Source organism: Myotis yumanensis, unplaced genomic scaffold (assembly GCF_028538775.1).
Source record: "Myotis yumanensis isolate MYYU_CA2020_CCGP unplaced genomic scaffold, mMyoYum1.0.hap1 SCAF_2, whole genome shotgun sequence".
Classification (NCBI taxonomy): Eukaryota; Metazoa; Chordata; class Mammalia; order Chiroptera; family Vespertilionidae; genus Myotis; species Myotis yumanensis.
In genome coordinates this window covers 134,810,930-134,834,450 of record NW_027223753.1, presented here as the reverse complement: position 1 = coordinate 134,834,450, position 23,521 = coordinate 134,810,930, and the positions used below count along the sequence as shown (strand labels likewise).

The following is a 23,521-nucleotide window of genomic DNA, read 5'->3' as shown; positions in this document are numbered from 1 at the left end:
TGAAAGAAGGTGAAGGGATAAACCAAAATATGTATATGCATATCTAACAGTGTGGTGATGGCCAGGGGAAGAGGGGCAAGAGCTGGCTGGAGATGATCAAAGAGGGGGAATATGGGACATCTGTAATAATTTTAACAATAAAAATAAAGTTAAAAAACAACAACAAACAAAACAGAAGAAAAAGGATAGAGAGTCCTTTGCTCCTGCCCAGATAGATTTTCTTTCGTTTTCTGCTGGTCTCTTGTCCCAAAGAATCCAAGGCAAAAGGCAGTAGTTAGGGCTTAATGTTTAAGAAAATTCCATTTCCCCTGGCGAAAATATTATCCCGCTGTCAATAGGACTTCTAGACCCACATAACCTAAAGCCCTGGAAACAGAAAGCACCAATTCCATGAATTGGTCATTGGGAGTGATAGTAGGGTTATTCCTACTTCAAATTTTTGGTTCTCAGACCCATATGTTGTGTTTCTAGGGAATAAAGATGATCACAGAAACTTTATTGTTTTTTCTATTAATAAATCTTAATTTTGAAATATCAAGAACAAAATTTGTTGCAACACTTTTAATGGGCCAAGTACTATTGTAATTATGTTACCTATAAATTTTTTAATACTTGAAGCTACTTTTGAATATCCATAGCTCCTTTTGTTGGCTAAATAGCTTGTCTAAATTTTCACAACTAGTAAATAGTTGAATGTGACATTTAAACAGTCTAACCCTGAGATCATGAACCAAACTACACTATTATACTATCTCTTAAAAGAAAGTCTCTTTTTTACACTATTATATTAACCAAGAAGGTTAGATATATTGTGCTTATATTGGCACTGAATAAATCTCAAATTTGTCCATGTAAAATGGGTAATAATTTAAATTACTTAACTATGTATTTTGGAATATCGATTGTTTTCCCATTTCTATGAAGGAATATAAAACACCGGATATACATTATAAATACATAGAAAGAAGATACTGTTAATTTACTATTATTTTGCTGAAATATACAAGTTATTTTATGTGACATCCACAGATTTTGCACAACCATCAAATAAGTAGTATAGAAAAACTAAATAAGACACTAGAGATTTGCTTCACAACTTATATACAAAAAACAATAGATGGAATTAATTTAAAAGAAAACTCTAATCCTCATTTCATGTAAATTAAATTTCTGAAGTTTCTAGTTCTGAAATTTTAGTGTTTTTCGAATCAACTGCAAAGATAATCATCCTTGGGCCCCACCAATAGAGGTTCTGAATTTATTGTTCTGTGTTGAGGGCAGAACAATCTCCCTCTCTCTCTCTTTCTCTCTCTCTCTCTCTCTCTCTCTCTCTCTCTCAAATATATATATTTATATGTATATATATACGTATATATACATATATATACATATATATATACGTATATATACATATATATACATATATATACATATATATATACATATATATACATATATATACATATATATTTATAATCAATATTTTTAAACAGTCTGCAGATGATTCTAATGTGCAGCCAAAGTTGAGGATCCCTAGTATATGACAAAGTGCAGACATTCAAATTTTTAATATATTTCATGTGATTAGATAATAAATATTTCATTGTAACAATGAATAAAATATTGAGTTAAAATTGAATATTAAATGGTGCATTGTTACTCATTTTAACATTTTACAAAGGAGCAAAAGCTGTGTGATTCTGCCCTGGTTGAGGCTTTGAATTACTAAACTCTGCCTGGGTCCATTGAAAATGGTAAATCTAAGACACTGCTGAAATATGATCAACGTGAACCAATCATAGGATGCTAAATACATTTGTGAGGTTAAAAATAGTTAAATGATAAGAAGAACATTACAAGAAATGATTCCCAAAGTAAATGCAACAATTCGAGATAGTGGTTAATTAAAAATATCTGAATTTGGTGGGAATTATGACACAATAATTCTAGGAAACATTCTCCTAGGAGTATATATAGTTGGCTATTCCATTTTGAAAAATTAACAGAAGGCCTCAATTTATGGTAAACTTAGAGTCAGCCATATCTAATGACCTTTATCAAACACTCTTTTTTGGGTTGACTGGGTTCCCTGGAAATCAAGGTCCAAAATCAGCTGCACTTAGTTTAGAGGAAGATGTAAAGACCCAACTAAGTAAAGTGCAGGAACTATCTATGTTGCTCATTGAAAACTCAGAAGACAGTGTTTCAATATAAATACAAAGGGTCTGATAATAGAGAGGGCAGCAACTGAGCTGCATTTGGAGAGTTAGATCCTAGTAGATTAGCATCAGCAATGTTTTCCCAAATCTTCACTTAAATATGAAATTACCTTTGCTCAGCTTTTCTTCCCTAAAGACATTGCTACCTGAGACCAAAATTTTGAGGCTTTCTTCTCCATGCCATATCTCCTTTCCTAAAACTGCTTAACCTAATATAAAGTCATACAATAATATCTTTGAAAGATCAAACTTGAACAAGTTTAAGTAATGTTTAATCTTCCTTAACTTGTTTCCTAATTTTCAAAGCAAAATAATTACCTCATAATTATTATGAGATTTGAATTAGACAATATATTTTAAGTGCGTAGTATAGTGTCTGAAACAAATATCTACACTAATAAAAGACAAAGATGCTAATTGACTGTACCTTCACTATGCCCAAGCCACACCCACCAGCCAATCAGAGTGACTATATGCAAATTAATCCAACCAAGATGGTGGCCGGCAGCCACGGAGCTGGAGCAAGCAGGAGGCTTGGTTGCCCCGGTGATGGAGGAAGCCAAGCTTCCTGCCTGCCCTGGCTGGCTGTGACCTCTGCAAAAGGCAACAAAGTTTCAATTATAGAAGCTAAATAAATCCCACATACCTGCTTCCAGCCAGCCTCCACTGGGAGCTTGGGTGGCTGGGAGCTGTGGCCAGCCTGCAAACAGCCATCAGCCCCTCACCCAGACTGGCCACACCTTCATGGGGTGAGGGTCCTTGCTGGGGGTCTTGACCAGGCTGAAAACAGCCATCAGCCCCTCACCCAGGCTGGCCATGCACCCCAGCGGGACCCCCACCCTGATCCGGGACACCCTTCAAGGCAAACCAGTCAGCCCCCACCCATGCACCAGGCCTCTATCCTATATAATAAAAGGGTAATATGCAAATTGACTCTAACAGCAGAGTGACTAGAAATCACTAGTCACTATGACACACACTGACCACCAGGGAGCAGATGGTCAATGCAGGAGCTTCCCCATGGTGGTCAGTGTGCTCCCACAGTGGGAGCTCTGCTCAGCCACAAGCCAGGCTGATGGCTGCCATTACAGTGGTTGTGGTGGGAGCCTCTCCCGCCTCCTCAGCAGCGCTAAGGATGTCCGACTGCAGCTTAGGCCTGCTCCCTGCTGGCAAGTGGACATCCCCCAAGGGCTCCTGGGCTGCCAGAAGGATGTCTGACTGCCAGTTTAGGCCCATTCCCCCAGGGAGCAGGCCTAAGCCAGCAGGTGGTCATTCCCCAAGGGGTCCCAGACTGTGAGAGGGCATAGGCCGGGCTGAGGGACCCTCCCAATTGAACAAATCTTCGTGCACTGGGCCTCTAGTCTATTATATATTCACTAGAGGCCCAGTCTGTAAAATCAGGTGCATAGTTCGCTGCTGCTCGAAGCCCCACGCACCTGCCTGTCACCCCGCAGCACTCACTGCCCTGTCCACCCATGTGCAGCCCGCCTTGCTGCGATCGAAGTCTGTGGGCCACGGGGGAGGGACCGAGAGGTGCTCAATGCACCTCATGGTGACTGGTCATTTGGTTGTCCTGGTCGTCACAGACACTGGCTTTTCATATATATAGATTAGATGATAACTATTCTTAATTTTGTTATTGTTGATAATAATTATTCACCAGATAGTTATTTGGTTGGGAAAAAGTATTTAAGCCTTAATATAGCAAAAATATTCTATCTATAAAATAGCGGCTTTGTCCACTACCCAACCTACTGGTAAGTTTAGAAATTTAAATATTTCAGATGCTTTTAAAATTAAGATTATATTTGTAAATCAAATACTCCTATAAATTGTTGTTCAATTTGGATGAAATCTTGCTCATAAATCTAAAAGAAAACAACCTTAGGAAACCTTTTAAGAGTTGGCGCCTTAATATTTCTTAAGCTTTAGGCAAGTTTAGACCAGCTGGCATGGCTCAACGGTTGGAGGTCAACCGATAAACCAGGAGGTAATGGTTCAATTCTGGTCAGCGCACATGCACAGGTTGTGGGCTCGATCCCCAGTGTGGGGGGTGGATGAAGCAGCCAATCAATACTTTCTCATCATTGATGTTTCTAGATCTCTCTCCCTTCCTCTCTGATATCATTAAAAATATATTTTAAAAAATTTAGGCAAGTTTAAAGTATTAAAACTAGTTTTCACTGCTTAAAAAATTATTTCTATAAAGTTAGTGGGATTCAGATTATAGCACAGCAATTCAGTAATTATGGTTCAGATGGTACTGCTATTCTTAGCTTATATTTTCATTTGTATATAACTTCATGACAAGTACCTTTTTGAGCTAAAATTTCTCACACTTTTCTAGCAAAAATAGAAACATTTTGAAGATTGTTTGAATAAGCAACAAATCACCAACTGCTAGGATAAAAAGGGTTTTTTAGAAATGTGGTGAAAAAGTTTTACTTACTTTTTAATAACTTTTAACAGTTCTTTTCAACTTATATAGTTTTACACTTTGATTTTTATGCATATTTAAACTTTTCATTATGTACTATGAAATTAATGTACTGACTTTTTTTTAATAACATAGTAGGGAATTCAGTGATTTTTAAAATAAATTTAATGAGGTTTTTATATGATGTCCATATATTTAAACAATAATGAATAAAACAAACCACTTACAGATTTTTTGCAAACATACCTGAAATTATATCATTGATTGAATTTTATGGTCTGAGATGTCATATAGATGTTATTCCCTGGAGAATAAATTCTTACATGGCAAAACTCCATGAATAATTCAGGATGGTAGCAGAGCCAGGAAAAGCCCAGAACTATGGCATATGGATCAAAGCAGAAGTTTTGGGTTACAAACTATAAGCACAGACTTGAGAGATAGAAAGTTGTGCCTTAAGATTTCCATAGTCATGCTGTGGGCACCAAGACCCAGGCCTTGTTGGCAGCACCAGGTAGCCAGTATTCCTCACTGTCAAGAACTCAATTCTGTTTATGGAGTGGTGGGGAAAATCATGCTGAATAGTGAAGTTGAGTCTACTGCTGTGCTTCCTTCATCAGCATTGCTATGGCATCTGTGAAGGGACCTTCTAGGCTCCCTCATGCAAACACTGCCCTATATTTAGCACTTGCTCTTTGAAAATTCTGCTTGCATTTACTATTCTGCATATTTGTCTGTAGTGAAGCATTTGTTCAAAAATTCAAACCAAATTTGATTTCTTATAAGCAGTATTAGTCTGTCCAAGTTCTGTTTCCCATATTTTCCATAGCCATGTAGCCAGACTGGAAATAGTTAGGACTCCTTTCTGACCATCTCATGAAATTCTGAGCACGTTGTCAAATTTCCACTACCTTGTATTGGTCCATGTTACAATATAATAGTGATAATAATACCACCCAATAGCATGCTTACTCTTATAGTGTTTACTGTCTCTTTATTCAGGATCTATAGTCAGACAGTCTTGATTCACAGCCTACAGTAGGCAGAAAGATTCACACTTTTACTCCCAAACATATACACATCCTAATTCCCAGAACCTGTGAATATGTTTCATTCCATGGCAAAGAAAAATTGAGGTGACAAATATAAATAAGGCTGCAAATCAGCTGACTTTGAGATGGGGAGATATTCCTGAGTAATCTGGGTTTGCCCAATGTATTTGCAAGAGGGAGGTAGGACAGTCAATGTCAAAGTGATGCAGCATGAGAAAGACTCAACAGGCCATTGCTGGCTTTGAAGAAGGAAGGGGAACCAAGTATTTCTGGAAGCTACAAAAGGCAAGGACATGAATTCTTCCCTTTAAACTACAGAAAAAACACAGTCCTGCTAAACCTTGACTTGTGCCCAGTGAGACCCATTTTGAACTGCTGACTTCAAGAAATTTAAGAAAAAAAATTATTGTTGTTATTTTCAATTAAAAAGTTTATTAAAATTTGGTACCACAGTAGGAAGCTAATACAATTCAGCTCTACAGTATTCAATGTTCATACTAGGAGCAAGAACAGAGACTATAGGAGAATATATAATTTCCTTAGAATGGTATTTTGATTATCAAATACTTGACAGGAAATGCAGGTAGACTAAGAAGGAATAATGGCTTCTTTTTTGGAAAAGGGGCAAGGTACAAAGTAAGTCTGAACTGAAGGAATCAAAAAGTAAATAATTGCAAATTGATGAAAGTAAAAGAAAAAAATCATTATTCTATGACTGAGCATTTTCCACGGGTATTATATATCTTATTTATCCACCTGATCTCTACAGAATAAGAATTCCTTAAAATATTGCATATACTCAGAGATGATACTATTATTGAGGTTAGAAAATCATGAGTACAGCACATATTAACCATTGAATTGATTGACTAATGCTTTAGCATCGTGGCTTTATTGCCAGAGTGTATTTGGGTATCACAACTCTGATTATCATATTTCCTTCATATCAGATTTAATGTAAAGTTACTATGATCACTCTAAAATTCCCCTTTAATGTCTCATTTGTATCTCATGGTAGCAAATTTGATGCTGAAGGTAGAACCCCGGGTTTATGGGCTGAATTGTGTTTACCTCAAATTTGTATATGGAAGTCCCAATCCTCAGTACTTCAGAATGTGACTTTACTTGGACATAGGGCCTTTAAAGAAATAAATAAGTTAAAACAAAGTCATTGGTTAAGCCATAATCATACATGACTGGTGTACTTTAAGGAAAATACATTTGGACACAGAAACATACAGGGAGAATACAGCCTCTATAAGCCACAGAGAGTGGTCTGAAACAGGAACAGCACTCATGACCTTTACTAGTAAAAGAAACTGATGCATTCCATGGCCAGTGTGGGTCAGTTAGTTGAGCATCATCCCATGCACCCAGAGGTTTACAAGTGCAATTCCTGGTCAGGACACATACTCCGGTTGCAGCCTTGATCCCCAGTAGGGTGTGTGCGGGAAGTAGCTGATTGATGTTTCTCTCTCTCTCTCTCTCTCTGTTTCAACATCTGGTTTCCAACTTCAACCTCCAGATATGAGAAAATAAATTTCTGTTGTTTAGCCACCCAACTAGCAAACTAGAACACCAGGTCAAACTGATCACATTAAAATATCAGTGACTATATTTTTATTTTCTTCATAGTATTTTAAAAATGTTTATTGTCAAAAGAGTAACCAAAAACAGATTGTGCCCAACTAAACAAACCAGAAGATCTAGAATACATGAACAAGTCACAATAGTGCCAGATTAATAATAGCTATTTAAAAATAAACACAAAGACTGGGGAAAACAAATTATGTATTGCTATTAAATCATCTAGAAATGAGAACTTGTAACCTAGGGAGAAATTATTTCCTCCAGAGCTTCCGGGATAACCTATTTGGAGGAAGAGAATAGTAACTTGGAACTCAGAAGGGAAGGCAAGTGGAGACTGCAAGCCTGAAATAAGAGCTGTAAGTCTGGAACTGATGGAAAAGTGAGAGTCAGCGTAGAAGCTGCACAAGGAAGGACATTTCTGTTAAATACTTAATTTAAAATAAATAAATAAATTTGCTCCAGATAGCTCTACTGGGCAATCACTGAATAACTGTGAAAGCAAAAGTCATGTTATGTTTACTACATGTAGTAGCACGCCTGGTTCTTTACATCATGGACCAGCAAAAGCAAGTACTGATTGCCTTTATTTTACTTTTGCTCCTAGTTATTGTTTTCATAGTGCATTCTCCAGTAGTAACACTGAAACACCTTTACTTTATGTGATACTCTTTAAAGGTTTTGTTCACTGAAATTAGTACTCATTATTAGGTGATTGTTGATACCCTGTTTACCTTTATGAGTTTTGTCTGTGAAGTGAGGTCAAAGATTCTCATAGTGGGAGACAATTTAAGTATAATATGTTCCTTCAAAAATAGTGCATTTAGTCCAGCCAGTGTGCTCAGTGGTTGAGTGTCAACGTATGAACCAAGAGGTTATGGTTTGATTCCCAGTCAGGGCACATGCTTGGGTTGCAGGCTCAATCCCCAGTGTGAGGCTTACAGGATGCAGCTGACCCATGATACTCTCTCATCATTGATGTTTCTATCTCTCTCTCCCTCTCCTTTCTTTTCTGAAATCAATAAAAATATATTTTTAAAAATAGTACATTTAATAATACATAATGTTAGAAAACTAACACATAGTAATTTAAAGTCATACTGTAGCAAAAGATATAGAAATAAAAAAGCATAATCCTTTTTCCATTTCCTAAATTTAATTTTAATCTATCATGTTAACTAGTTTAGGAAATTTATAACCATATATAATCTTCTATATTTTATAAAGTTTTTTCAATTTTTAAACACATCATAATGTATACCTTTTCTACAATTTGCACTTTTCATTTATGAAGATGTCTTGTGCATCTTTTCATGTTAGCACTTAGAGCCTGTACTTATTTTTTAATGACTGTTGAATTTTATTTTATTGATCTAGCCTCTTTCTTTTATTTTTTTTAATTTTTATTATTATTATTTTTTAATTCTCACCACAGGATATTTTTTCCATTGATTTTTAGAGAAAGTGGAAGGGAGGGAGAGAGAGAAACATCAAAGTGAGAGACACTCAATTGGTTGCCTCCCAAACATGCTCTGTTCAGGGCCAGGGATCAAGCCTGCAACCAAGGTACATGATTTTGACTGTAATCGAACCCCAGACCTTTCAGTCCACCTGCCAATACTCTAAACACTGAGCAACATGGCTAGGGCTTTTTTTTTTAAATAGGCATCTCTTGGTAGGCTATTTTTTAGTTATTTTCTATCATTAAACATTATCAAGTTTATTTGTTTTTACATACATCTTCAATCACTTTTGCAAGTCTATTTGTAGAATAAATTTGGAGAAAAAATCTTACTTCAAACATTGCTTCAAAATATACCTAGACTATATTTCTTCTCAACACCTCCACTGTTTACAGCTCCTCAAGCCACCACCCAGCCTCACCTAGACTGCTGCTACAGCCTCCTAAATGGTCCCTTGGCTTCCACTCTGCCCTACAATTCAGCCTCAAGCCAACAACCAAGATAGCACTGCTTTGCTCAAAATATCAATCTTTCCGCTCATTCACTCCACTTTCTCCACAGGAACTTTCTTGCTGCTTCTCAAATGCCTGACTTCAGGGCCTTTGTATGACCTGTTTCTTCTGCGAGGAGTGTGTTTTCCTGCAAATTGTGGAAAGTTACTTCTTTAAACTATAAGTATGTTTTGAATACCAGCTTCTCAATCTTACCCTGACCATCCACATTCAAAGTGTCTAACCCTTCAGTCTACACTCCTGATCCACATTCTCCTAATTGTTTTTAATTTTTTACAACTTCCATATATTAGTAATCTCATTCATTTACTTTTGCCTTTACTTCCCTTGCCTTTGAAATCAAGTTCATAAAATTCTCTCTATGACCAAAGTCCATAAGTTTGGTACCTATATTTTCTTGTATGTAATATATTGTTTCGGGTCTTATATGTAGGTCTTTGATCCAATTTGAATTAAGTTTTGTACATAGGGACAAACTGTAATCCAGTTTCATTCGTTTGCATGTGGCTTTCCAATTTTCTAACACCATTTATTGAAGAGAGACTATCTTTATTTCATTGTGTGTTTCTGAATTAAGAACCATATGATTTCACTCATATGTGGGGAGTAGTAAAATTGAAACTTGTGAACATGGACAGTAGTATGGTGGTTGACAGAGGGAAGGGGGTTGGGGAGAAGGGGACCCTAAATGTATGGTGACAGGAGAAGATTTGACTTTGAGTGGTGGGCACATGGTATAATATATAGATCTTATAACATAGAAACCCACACCTGAACCCTATATGATCATGTTGACCAATGTCAGCCCAATAAACTTAATAAAAAATAAATAAAACTTTCACAAAGTGCTTATCACCTTTAACCACATATAATTTACTCATTTGTTATATTTTTGTCTCTCTCCTCCCACTAGATTGTAATATCTATTATGACAGGATTTTTTGTCTGTTGTGGTTACCCCTGTATCCCAAACTCCAAAAGAGAATAGTAATTTAAGCACTAAAATAAATATACAATGAATAATTGATGAGACAAGTCCTGTGTTCATTTTAAGTAATTTTTTTTGCACAGTTGTCTCCAAAAAAGCTCTAAAAGTACAGGTCTCTCCATACAGTCACAAAATTTAAAAAAAAAACATATTAAAATTTAATATTTTAACCTCTCCATTAAAAAAAAATTGAGAGAGACATAGACCATTTCAGTATGGAGGTCAATTATGATGTCCTGTCATGCCTATATTAAAATAACTACCATGAAAAATGTCTTCCTATAAAGTGTGACAAAATCAACATATTAGATATAAACCTTATCAATTTTTTTAGGTCTAGCATAGCAAAGTACCAAAGACTAAATGACTTAACCAACAGAAGTTTATTTTCTCATAATTCTTCAGGCTAAAAGTACAAAATCAAAGTGTTGGCAAGGACTGTTTCTTTTGAGGCCTCTCTCTTTGGTTTGTAGATAGTAGCCTTTTCTCTTTACATGATCTTTTGTTTATATTTCTGTATCCAAATTTTCTCTTTTTCACAAAAATACAGTTATATTGGTTTAGGGCTCACCCTAATGTCATCATTTTAGTTTAATTATGTCTTTAAAGACCCTTTCGAGAAAAACAGCCACATTCTGAGGTAGTGGGGGCTAAGACTTCAACATGTGAATTTGGGAGAAAACACAATTCAGCCCATGACATTGACATAAAATTATTTCTCTTTCTTCTTAGGGATGGTGATGTGGGTTTTTCTTCTCAAGAGTGGTTTTTCTGTTGTAGCAAGCAGAATTCTAAGGTAAACACCAATGACCCAAACCCCTGTATCATTCCCTTCCCTGAAGTGTGGGGAATTTGCAACTTGCTTCTAGACAGTAGAATGTGGCATTGATGGTGGGATAGTCACCCCTTGATGAGGTTACATTGTATTTCAGAGTAGTGGTAGAGTCACTCTCACTATATGTTGTGTCATATAAGACCAAGACTCTCTTCTACTCATGTAGCCAGGGGAATTTCCTGATAGCCCCGAAGAAGAAAACTGCCATGTAATTTACAGCCAAAAGAAGAACTTCTCACAACCTGAGGGGGATTGGAAGCAGATCCTTTTCAGTTGAACCTCAATATGAGAACTCCATCTAGATGACACCTTGATTTCTGCCTTGTGAAACCAGGGACAGAGAACCCAGGAAAGCTGTTCCTGAATCTGACTTACAGAAACTGTGAGATAATAAATGGGTATTGTTTGAAGCCACTAGTTTTATGGTAATTTTTTTTGTGCAGGTTAGAAAATGAATACATACGTTGTGAGAATTATAGAGAATAAAGAATAAAGACTTGATTGGTCCTAGAGGTATACATTATTGCTGGCTTCTTCTCAGTGGATCACCAAGTCCTTTTATATTCTGCTTTATTATTATCTCTCAAAGTAGTCTGATCTAGTCCTTATCCCGAGCATACATGAGATGTAATGTTTGCTTTTTCTGAGATTTCTAATTGGGTTCATTGTCGCAGGCTCATCCTATATAATAAAAGCCCAGCGACCAGAACCGTGGCAAAACCAGAATGACCAGTCGACCAGTTCCTATGTCGTGCACTGACCACCAGGGGGCAGATGCTCAACGCAGGAGCTGCCCCCTGGTGGTCAGTGCGTTCCCACAGTGGTAGCGCCACTTGGCTGACCGGGATGAGCAGCTGCTACCCCAGGGGGAGTGGGTCCACAGCTGCGTGGCTGACCAGGATGAGTGGTGCTCCCATGGCGGGCTGATCCCTGTAGGCCATGCCCCCTACCAGGGCACAATTCCCATGCACTGGGCCTCTAATAGATTATGATTCTTTTTATTAATCTTTTCCACCCAAACCTCTCCCTGTGCATTATTTAGTACTGTTATAAACTATACTGTTACAGTATAAAAACTATGATTTCTTCAAGTTAGAATTCACATATTCTTTTCCCTCCTCCAAAATTTCACTTTAAATCTCACTATCTTGTTACTTCTAAAGAGAGACTAAAAAGTAAAAGAAAAATGTTAAAGAAGAACTTCAAGTTTGGAGACTTTGAAGATAATTTTGCCTTCTCAACAACACTTCCAATTTTTTTCCCTTTTCATACTTGAATTTCTAATATTTAATATATTACAAACAAGTGCTTTTCCTTCATGGAATTTACTTTTAAAATTCAGTTACTTGTACAGAGATATTAATTGTTTTTTTAAAATATATTTTATTGATTTTTTACAGAGAGGAAGGGAGAGAGATGGAAAGTTAGAAACATCGATGAGAGAGAAACATCGACCAGCTGCTTCCTGCACATCTCCTACTGGGGATGTGCCCGCAACCCAGGTACATGCCCTTGACCGGAATCGAACCTGGGACCTTTCAGTCCGCAGGCCGATGCTCTATCCACTGAGCCAAACCGGTTTCAGCCAGAGATATTAATTGTTAATGGATTTATTAAAGTAATAGACCACATTAGAGTTAGAACTGGAATAATGTTAGGACCTAAAAATTATAAGCAGACTTGCCTGAGGAGTTGGTTGTGAGGGTGGTAATGGTGGGAAAGGGAGAACAGAGGCAAGAGATTGAGACTTGAATAATAATATTTACATAGTTTACAATTTTTAATCTATCTCACAATTTTTATTAAGAAGAATCAACCAGTGTCTGTTTTATAAGTTCTATTAGTTCAGTGATTGTGACTTTTATTCCTGACTTTTCTGTGGATTCTGTACCATCAAAATCATGTTGAGTTCCTAGTATTGCTCTATTATTGCATGAACACCATGTTAAAAGCTGAATAAAAGTCTCAATAAAATTATTTGTAAATGCTTATGTACTTACTGTGGGGTCTTCTTGATGTCCATCAAATATACACTGTGTTGCCAACTTAGATGAACTCTGGATGTTGATTTATTTTTTATTATATCTGCAAAATTTAAAAATAAAATTTGATATTATAAAGGAACTATTGATTGATGTATTATTCATGGTAAAATTGACCTAATCCCTGCAATGCTGTTATTTTATTGTATGTGCTTCCTCTGTAGATATTTTCAAACTGCCTAGGGATTGCAATCCTTTAAACTCATCAGCACTTCAACATTCCTCTGGATTTCATATGCTGAAGATATCATAAAATAATGTTTTTCTTCTACCTATCTGTATCAAAATATGCATCTTACTTATTGACTAGTAATGTGAAAGTTTTTAGTTATAATCAAAGCACAGTATCTAAAGATTTGATGTACATTGAAAAATGATTTCTTTATCAGTTACCCAGTTTTAATTTTCTATAGCAATTGTTAATTTCCTCAGGATTGTCAGATATTGAGTCAAATACTGTTTTTCCAACTTTAACAGCCTGTACTAGTATGCAATTTCTTTGATGAATATATAAATGATGATTGCATATATATGGCATTATATCTTTGGGCAACATCGTCACTCAAGTTATTTTAATTCTAGTGATATAATGTTCTAAATATATATGCAGCTACATAAAAAACATACATTAAATTTATACCAGATAGAAGGAACTGTTTTGACTTTGGAAATATTGCAAGTAGAAAATGACTTGCTACACCTTAACAAATGCGTTCTTATTTTCAAATATTGTAATGTTATTTCTTGTTTTATAAAAAAAAATTCTTAATAGAAAACAATATATTCCTTAAAATAAAAATAATCTATTATGATCCATAAAGGATCTTAAGAATAATAAAATAATATTTAGACTCTAAGTAGATATAAAAATATTTATGTTCATTATGTGAGCACAATGATACTAAAATACTACATATTCAGTTAAAAACATGTTTTGTGCTAATCGTATTAAGTTCCTATTTAGTTTTATTTGTACAATTTATTTTGTATTTAATCAGTCAATCATACAGTATTTTGGTGAAAATTTTCATGCATAAATTATTTTAATTTCTATTTTATCATATTGACTAACAAAATGTTATAAAAATGTCATTAGGTAAATGGAGATATATCTCTTTTTTAAAAAACATATTTTATTGATTTTTTACAGAGAGGAAGGGAGAGGGATAGAGAGTTAGAAACATCAATGAGAGAGAAACATTGATTAGCTGCCTCCTGCACACTCTCTACTGGGTATGTGCCTGCAACCAAGGTACATGCCCGTGACCGGAATTGAACCTGGGACCCTTGAATCTGCAGGCTGAAGCTCTATCCACTGAGCCAAACTGGTTAAGGCTGGAGATATATCTTTGGGTTGCAATTACTCTTTCAAAACTAATCCTATATAATAAAAAGGTAATATGCAAATTGACCCTAATAGCGGAATGACCAGTAATGACTAGTTACTATGATGGGCACTGACCACCAAGGGGTAGACGCTCAACACAAGAGCTGCCCCCTGGTGGTCAGTGCGCTCCCACAGGGGGAGCTCCACTCAGCTACAAGCCAGGCTGACGGCTGTGAGCGCAGCGGTGGTGGCGGCCTCCACAGCAGCACTAAGGCTGTCCAACTACGGCTTAGGCCCACTCCCCAGATATCCCGTAAGGGCTCCCAGGCTGCCAGAGAGATGTCTGACTGCCAGCTTAGGCCTGGTCCAGGACTGTGAGAGGGCACAGGCAGGCTGTGCTGAGGGACTTCCCCTCCCCCCCCAAGTGCACAAATTTTCGTTCACCGGGCCTCTAGTTATTCTATAATGTAACTTTCTATGAAAATGGACTGGAAGTATATAGGATAATGAAGTTTAAAAATACACCATGATTCACCAAAGGGGGGAAAATAAAAATGAATGAATTTAGTGATATCATTAAAAGCCTTCAATTTATGATTTTTGCTTGTAGCAAAAAAATGTAAAGCCATATTTCTAGTATCTGTTTTCTTTTATGATCATGACATTTATTAGATGTTCATCCCTGACCTTAGTTTGTAAGCAATTGTAGAATCTCTGTTTCTGCCCTAGGCAAAGTCACATTCTTCTTTATGTCTCTGATTTCCTTCATGTTATAATCATCACTAGAGGCCTGGTGCATGAAATTCGTGCATGGGTAAGGTCCCTAGACCTGGCCAGAGATCAGGGCAAATCTGTGAGGTAACCAGAGGGGCAATTGGGGGCCCCACTGGCACGCACCTTGGCCAGCCTGGCACCGCCCGCTCACCAGCCCTGCCTCCTGCCATCTGGGGCCTGTGGACTGGGGGCAGCTTCTGCGTTGAACATCTGCCCCCTCGTGGTCAGTGCACATCATAGTGACTGGTCGTTCTACTGCTCGTTCTACTGGTCATGCTGCCATTAGGTCAATTTGCATATTAGTTTTTTTTTTATATAGGATTTATTGACTTCCACATCTAGCAGACATTATGAAGAAGAATGAAGCAAACAGCCTCATTAATTCATCATTGAACTTTATCCTCTTACCTCATTGCCCAGGTCGAGATTCATCTTGAGCTAAAGGCCTTTCAGGAATTGAGCTAGAGCCTGTAGCTAAAGAGCTATAGTAATGGAATTGTGGGTGAGAAAACAGTAAATACTGTGAGGAAATCTTCTGCTGGAATCTTCTGCTGATCGTACCAGGTCAAAGAAGCTTGTACAGTTCAGCCCTGAAGACTCTATAGCCACTGTTAGGAGGTCCATTTCACAAGATGATTATCTGAACACACAAACATGGCAGCCTAGTGTCCAAATATTAAGGCATGAGTTCCTTAATTTAAATGTTTGGAATTAAAAAAAAAATTGTATATATTTTCTATATAACATAGTTTAAAAAGACAATACAATGTTTCACTGAAAATAAATAATTTATTTAGTGTAACTACATCCTGGGAGCATTAAAGTTGAATTGATTTTCATATTTATTCAATTTTTTTTAAAGTATTCTTAAGATGATCTAGTCTAAGGCCTCTGAAATAGGCTGAGGGTTATCTTGCTTATTGTCTCCCAAATCCCTAAGTTTCAAATAATATAATACTGCCTCTTATGTCTCCAGTAACTCATTAATTTATTAACATTTTCTTCAGTCAATCTTTATTAAACACAGTATACAAATAGTGCTATTGTTCTTAGGGTTAAAAAATTATTTCAAGCAGTAAAAGTAAATATTTAGTATTTATTTATACTGATATGTTATTTTTATATTTATAACTTTAAAAAAGCATTTCCACAAGATAATTTGAGGAGTTGTAACATTTGAAAGCAATTTTTAAGTTAATAAAAGACATTTAAAGATTTTGTTTTGTTTTTAAAGTTTAAATTAGTTTTTTGTTTGCTTTGTTTTTGTGGCTTATGTGTACATCAAGGGCAAAGCAGGTATTTTCCACTCTACTAAACTCTTTTTAAAATGAGAAATGTTAATTAAATATTGTAATTCATTAAAATTAACAGGTCATGAAAGAAATGTTTCCAAGTATCGTATTTATATAATGTTACAAGTTTGTTTGTAATTTTGCCACTACTGATTTTATTCAAATGTAAATTGCTGCAAAGTAAATTTAATATGTCACTTCTATAATTACTAATTATGTAATTATTTTATAGACAACAGCAAGAAATAAAAGGAATATTAGAAATACAAAATGCCATAAGTATATTATTTAATACACAAGTAATTATGGTTTTGATATCCATTTATTTTACTGTAATACTATATCATCAAAATATGTAATTAATTTTATGAATCATTCATTACATAAAAGAAAGTTTCATGGAATGGCTAATTAAGAAAACCACAAATCATGGCAATGTTAATTTTGTAATATGATAATAACTTTCTATGTGAAGAGCAAGGTTTCTTCCTTTCTTTGCAGCTCATTTATAGTTTTATGTTTTAAAATCAAATTTAGGACTTCTTTAAGACAAAATTCCTACTTGTGTGTTTTGTTTTGTTTTAAGATTTAAAATTTACAAATAGTACATTTTAAGATATACTTCCTCTCCTTGAAAGTATCCATTGTCTTATGAATTCAATAAATTGTGATTAGAAATATTTTTGCTAACATCTATCAGTCAAATCCTGAACTAATGCATTAGTTGTGACATATATAACAGATATTTATTATTTTATTGAAAACTAGAGGACCAGTACACAAATTCGTGCACCAGAGGGGTCCCTAGGCCTGGCCTGCGGATTCGGCCGAAACTGGCTCTCTGACATCCCCCGGGGAGTCCCAGATTGCAAGAGGGTGCAGGCCTGGCTAAGGGACCCCTCGGGGGATGTTGGAGAGTGCACCATCTGGGCCGGGGAGTGATGTGGGAGGTTGGCTAAGCTGGAGGTACCGTGGGAGGGTTTCAGGGCATGTCTGATCTGTCTCACTCAGTCCCAATGGACCGGACCCCAGCAGCAAGCTAACCTACTGGTCAGAGTGTCTGCCACCCGGTGTTCAGTGCACATCATAGCGACTGGTCGACCAGTCGACTGTCTGCCCCCCTGATGGTCAGTGCATGTCATAGCGAGCAGTTGAGCAGCCTTAGCATATCATTAGCATATTATCCTTGGATTGTGGAATGGCCACCTGGATGACCAGACTCTTATATTAGGCTATTATTATTATATAGGATTATAAAACATCAATGTGCTAGTCTAAAAAAGAAAGGTTTCTATAACGGAGATGAAAGAAAATGCAGTATTCAAACACACCTGGTTTCAACACAGGAATCTTTCAATTACGAGTAAATTACTTAATCTGAGCCTCTACTTCACAGATGAAATAATATCTTGTAAAAATTTTTTGTGATAATTACAGTGGGGCCTTGACTTACGAGTTTAATTCGTTCTGAGACTGAGCTCGTTAAGGAGCTCGTTAACTCAAATTACTCTGTCAACTCAATGCAAAAAATCCACCGAGAGACAGCTGGTATCTCAAAAAACTCGTTAGTCGGGACACTCGTAAGTCAAGGCCCCACTGTAAAGGTAAAGTATGAGTAGCCTAGGGACTTATTAAGAGTTAGAAAGCCCGGCTGGTGTGGCTCAGTGGTTGAGTGTCCACCTATGAACAAGGAGGTCAGTTTGATTCCTGGTTAGGGCATATTCCCTGGTTGGGGGCTCATTCCTCAGTAGGGCATGTGCAGAAGGCAGTTGAACAATGATTCTCTCTCATCATTAATGTTTCTCTCTCTGGAAGCAATAAAAATATATTTAAAAACAAAGAGTTAGAGAATAATAACTAGTAGCTACTCAATACATTAGGATAAAATACACCACAAGTATGCAAGTATTAAAGTTTATCTGAGGCCTCCTGGTGCTTACCACAGGCTGTGTTCTTACACTGACTGTACAGAAATAGGAGGCAGAGTAAACTTACCCCATATACACCTCAGCTCAGGTTCTTTGCCTGGTCTGTATTGTGAATGGGGAGACATTGGAAAAAAAATTTATCTGAGCCTATTGGAATATATTAGTTGGAATCCAACTGTTTATATCACAATAATATTCAACTTGCTTTTGTGGTAAAATACATACATATAAAATGTAAATAAAACAAATATGATAAAGGAAGTAAGTGTTAATTAACTCTGAAGTTGAAGATAGATTATGTAAATTAGTTTGCACTAATAGATTATGAATATCTTTGAAGTATAAATATTTACCTTCAAATTAAATAGGTGTTTTATTTCTGCATACATTTATCAGTTGTATATGCTACACAACTTATTTTATTGTAATTCTCTTAAATTAGAATTACATTATCCATATAGAAATGTGGAAATAAATAAGGCTCTTAACTTCGAAAGCTTATCTTTAAAGATTTATTGATAAAATTAATATGTGAAATTATATTTGAAATAATTTAGATTATTGAAAGCTATATTTGTTGTTTGAAAAGATAATGTAATAAAGACAGTATTAAATTTTCAAAATGATACAGTAAATATTTTTTCTCACAAACAAAATTTCCTTAAACTTTAAATTTCTGAGATTACTTGTGGATATATTATGCAACTTATAGACATATTTGGACACGTAATTATTATTTTGATTAACTTTCTTGCTCTACATCTTGGTCAGGCTAATCAACAGAGAATTTGGACTGTAACTGAAAGAAAAGTTTCCCTCATTATGTCAATAAATAAAGACTATATTGATAATGTGGCTGACTCCCAAAGAGAATACAAATACTTGTTTTCCAGGATACTATCAGTTAATTTTCTTTTTTTGATTACTTATCCTACAAGAAGGCCCTTTGCACCCACTGTAGCTCAGCACATCTTTCTGGAAAAATGCTTGGCCTCTTAGGAAGGGTTAAAATTATGCTATTAGTCAAGGTCAATTTTTAGTTCATTCTCTAATTAATATAAAGATAATAAACAAGGGGAAATGCATTATTTCTACTTTTAATTGTCAGATCTGTATAATTCGAGACTTCATGCTTAAGAAATTCATACAAGTTTAAATATAACAATCCAAAGAGATTTTAGAGTGATTAAATAAGAAATGAATAAAAATTTTCTTGGAGTTTCTTTTGTTTGATGGTATTTTTTAGGTCAATAACTTACTTAGTGCTGGACTCAAGAATATTATTCAACTTTAAGTCAATCCATAATTTAGTGATATAAGCAGTTTGTATTTTCTCATCAAACTAATCAGCTTAATTTAGAATTGAAAATATATTACTCCACATTTTCAAAAATTTCAATTATTTATTGAATACACAGTATTAATTGTGAACATATGTAGTTCATTATCTTTGTATTATAAAATAATAAGATAGATTAAATATCCTACCACATTAAAAAATCTAAATAAGAATCTAAATTTTTTATATAAATCTGTCTTGAAATTTGCCATTCAATAATAAAAATTGACGTTTCTTATTTGTTCTAAATTCATCTAATAAAAAGGCAGTATGAAAGTATTATTTAGCATTTAATTCTATGAATTTAAGAACAATAAATAATCTTAGTAGACAGATATAAGTATAAATATTCTTAATTTTTGCTGGAAATAGAAGATAGTAATTACACTATAAAAGAAGCAGCATTGAATAGTGGCTGAACTCTAAAAATGGCAGTTATAAAGATGAACACTTTGTCACTACATTATTCTAGTTTAACCATATAATAATGCCACTGAAAAAAATAATGTAAAAAGTGTTCTCTGTCTCTGAATTTCTGTGATTTTGAGTTTTACTCATTGAAAGAGAGCAACAGGTTATTTTCTATAAACATAATAAAATATGCATAACACAGATTAGGTAAATAAAAGATAATTTAGTCTAGATGCTGTCTCAATCATGGGTGCTGATAATGGCTTGGCCATTAAGAGACAGTAAACATCTTTTAATATGAAATTAGCTTCCTGCTTTTTACCCACCCATTATTACTTTTTAAATGCTTTCATATAGCACAGATATTAATGTGCATTTATAAATAATTAAATATTTGTCAAATTTTTCTATGCAATGTCTGTAGTGTAGAAGCATCTAATGTAAATTTTATAATATCAATTACAAACAAAGGCACCAGAATGGCTACTAAACATTTATATTGCAATTATCTTGTGTGGCTGGATAGATTGTGATTAGTTAAACCCTATTTGAATAATATGTTAGCTTGAAAATGGTTGTACTTAGGTTGGACAGATGTATTATAAATGTCTGGAATAGATGATTCCTTGAAATATAATTATACCTGTTTGTATCAGAGATCTTAACTTGATTCTAAATTTTTAGACAAATCTGAGCATAGTGAAGGGCTTAATAGTGTGTCACATAAAGATAAAACAACAACACATACACACACACATGCAAAAAACAAAACCTTGAGATGAAGAGAATTGATACAATGGACTAGAATTGTTGGAAATGAGAACTGCTCATATTGAGTCTAGAAATAACATGTCAATAACATCCTTCTCTAGCCATTTTCATTAAATTGATATGATAGACTCAGGATAAAAGCAGTAACAGTATTTTTTCTAAATTTTTATTCTATTTAATTTTTTTTAATATTTCAGTTACAGTTGATATACAATATTATATTACTTTCAGGTATATAACCCTGTAATTAGACATTTACATAACCTATGAAGGGATCACCCCAATAAATCTAATATTCATCTAACACCATATGTAATTATTACAATACTAGAGGCCAGGTGCAGGAATTCATGCACGGGTGGGGTCTGGCCAGCCCACCCTGATCTGGTCGGATTGGGCCAGGCCAGCTAGGGGGAGGGACTGTGAACAGTTGGCTGTCCAGCTCCACCCCTCATTGGGGGTGGGGAAATTGGAGGAGGGAAGGGCCACAGGCTGTTGGCAGGCAAGCTCCACCCCCTAGTCAAACTCCCAGTTGAATTCCTGGTTGAGGGGACAATTTGCATATTAGCCTTTTATTATATAGAATTATTGCCTATAATTTCTATGCTGTACTTTTCATATTCATGATTATTCTGTAACTACCAGTTTGTTTTTCTTGTCTTCCTTCACTTATTTCACCTCTCATGTGGCAACTGTCAACATGTTCTCTGTATCTGTTCTGCTTGTTCATTTATTTTGTTTTTTAAATTCTACATATAAGTGAAATCATCTGGCATTCATCTTTCTTTGTCTGACTCATTTCACTCAGTACCACACCCTCTAGGCCACCAGTCGCCAACCTTTTGGACCTCATGGACCACTGGGTTGGCGACCGCTTCTCTAGGACATCCATGTTGTTGCAGATGACAAGATTTCATTCTTTTTATGGCTGAATCATATTCCATTGTACATGTGCAGCTTCTTTATCCATTCACCTGTCAATAGACTCAGGTTGCTTCCATATTTTAGTTATTGTAAATAATGGTGAAATAAACATCTGGATTATATTATTTTTTATTTAGTGTTTTTTATTTCTTTAAATATCTAGAAGTGGAATTGCTGGGTCCTTCTCTGTCTCTTTTTATAACCTTTGTTTTTAAAGTCTACTTTTTCTAGTATAATTATTGCTACTATAAATCTTGCAAGAAGAGTGAATACACATTCACTGGCATTGATTCCAAAAGTTTTGGCAGCTTTAATGTATAATTATGGTCAAAGAGGACCCCCACAATCCCTTTAAAAGTAAAGCTGATCTACATGGTGGGATTGGAAGCAACCCCAGAAGTACTATTCTGTGACTATAGTGGAGCTATTTTTAAGCCTACGCTAATGTGAATTTGGGGGGGAACAACTGATTAAGGATGGCAGCAGACCAGCCTAAGACTAACTAGAAATTACTTGGAAAGTTAATTAAAAAAATGTTTCACTCAAAAAGTTAAGAAATTTCAGGAAAGAGGGTGTGTGTGTTTGTGTGTGTGTGTGTTTAAAATAATAAGTGACTATATTTTAAATTTATTTTTTGCAAAGTCCTTTGGCAGCTTAAATGTATATTTCATTAAACAAGTATGTGTATTAAATTTTAGTAGGTTCACATGTTCATGTTTCACCACATTTTCAAACACAATTATCTACAATTGGCTTAATTGAGGCATTAGAATTTTAAAAATCACTTTTATTGTCCCTTAATAACATGCAAGAAAGTCTTCTTTGCAAATAGAAACTGTTCTGAGGAATAAGCACACATGACTGAATTTCAAGAATGGCAAATGCTTTATGTTTTCTTCACACCAGCCCAGTAAATCAAAAACAGCAAAATAAATAATTGTGTATATCTTCAAATGATATAGTACTATTTAATCCTAAGTGATAAGATACAGATTAATATAATGTACCTTTAAATTTTATAATGAACTTTTTGAAAATATTAGACTAAATAAAGGAATTTCTTCTCTCCTTTTGCTTTGAATTGGGTTTATGTGTATTTGTAAAAATCTACAGGTAGGAAAAAATACCCTGAAAGTTTTCTTGTAGAACACACTAAATGTAAGATTGAATTATGCACATTCCTAATTTAACTGAAATATTTTTATAATATGTAAAACTATGTATTGTAGAAGAATTTCAGTACAATTATATCAAACTATCTAAAATAATTTGCACCCAATTTGTTCATAAATGTTTTAGAGTCATTTGTTTAAATGTGTTTAAAATTAATGTGTTTTGTTAATATACACAGAAATTATTTGCAGTCACTTCATTGTTTGATATATATAACTATATATGTTCTATAGGAACCATTTTGTTATATTTAAATGCTGAAGAGGAGGAATCCTAATATATAAAAACCCAGGGTCCAAAACGAAGGAAGCCTCAACCAAACGCCAGGCTGCGAGAGAAGCAGGTTCTGGTGGGCGGGGATTGGTGAGCAGGCTGAAGTGCTGACCTCTCGGTGAGAGAGAGAGGCAGGCCTCGCCAGTGGCCGCACCTCTCTCTCTCTGAGAGATC

General features: G+C 35.2%; 1 non-coding gene across 1 annotated transcript; it reads left to right on the top strand.

Annotated features, from left to right (window-relative positions):
- The first annotated feature begins 18,451 nt into the window (after positions 1–18,451).
- On the top strand, positions 18,452–18,583 carry LOC139004713 (small nucleolar RNA SNORA51). Its single transcript, XR_011470550.1, has one exon. It is a non-coding gene; the product is annotated as a small nucleolar RNA SNORA51 (small nucleolar RNA).
- The last annotated feature ends 4,938 nt before the right edge of the window (positions 18,584–23,521 follow it).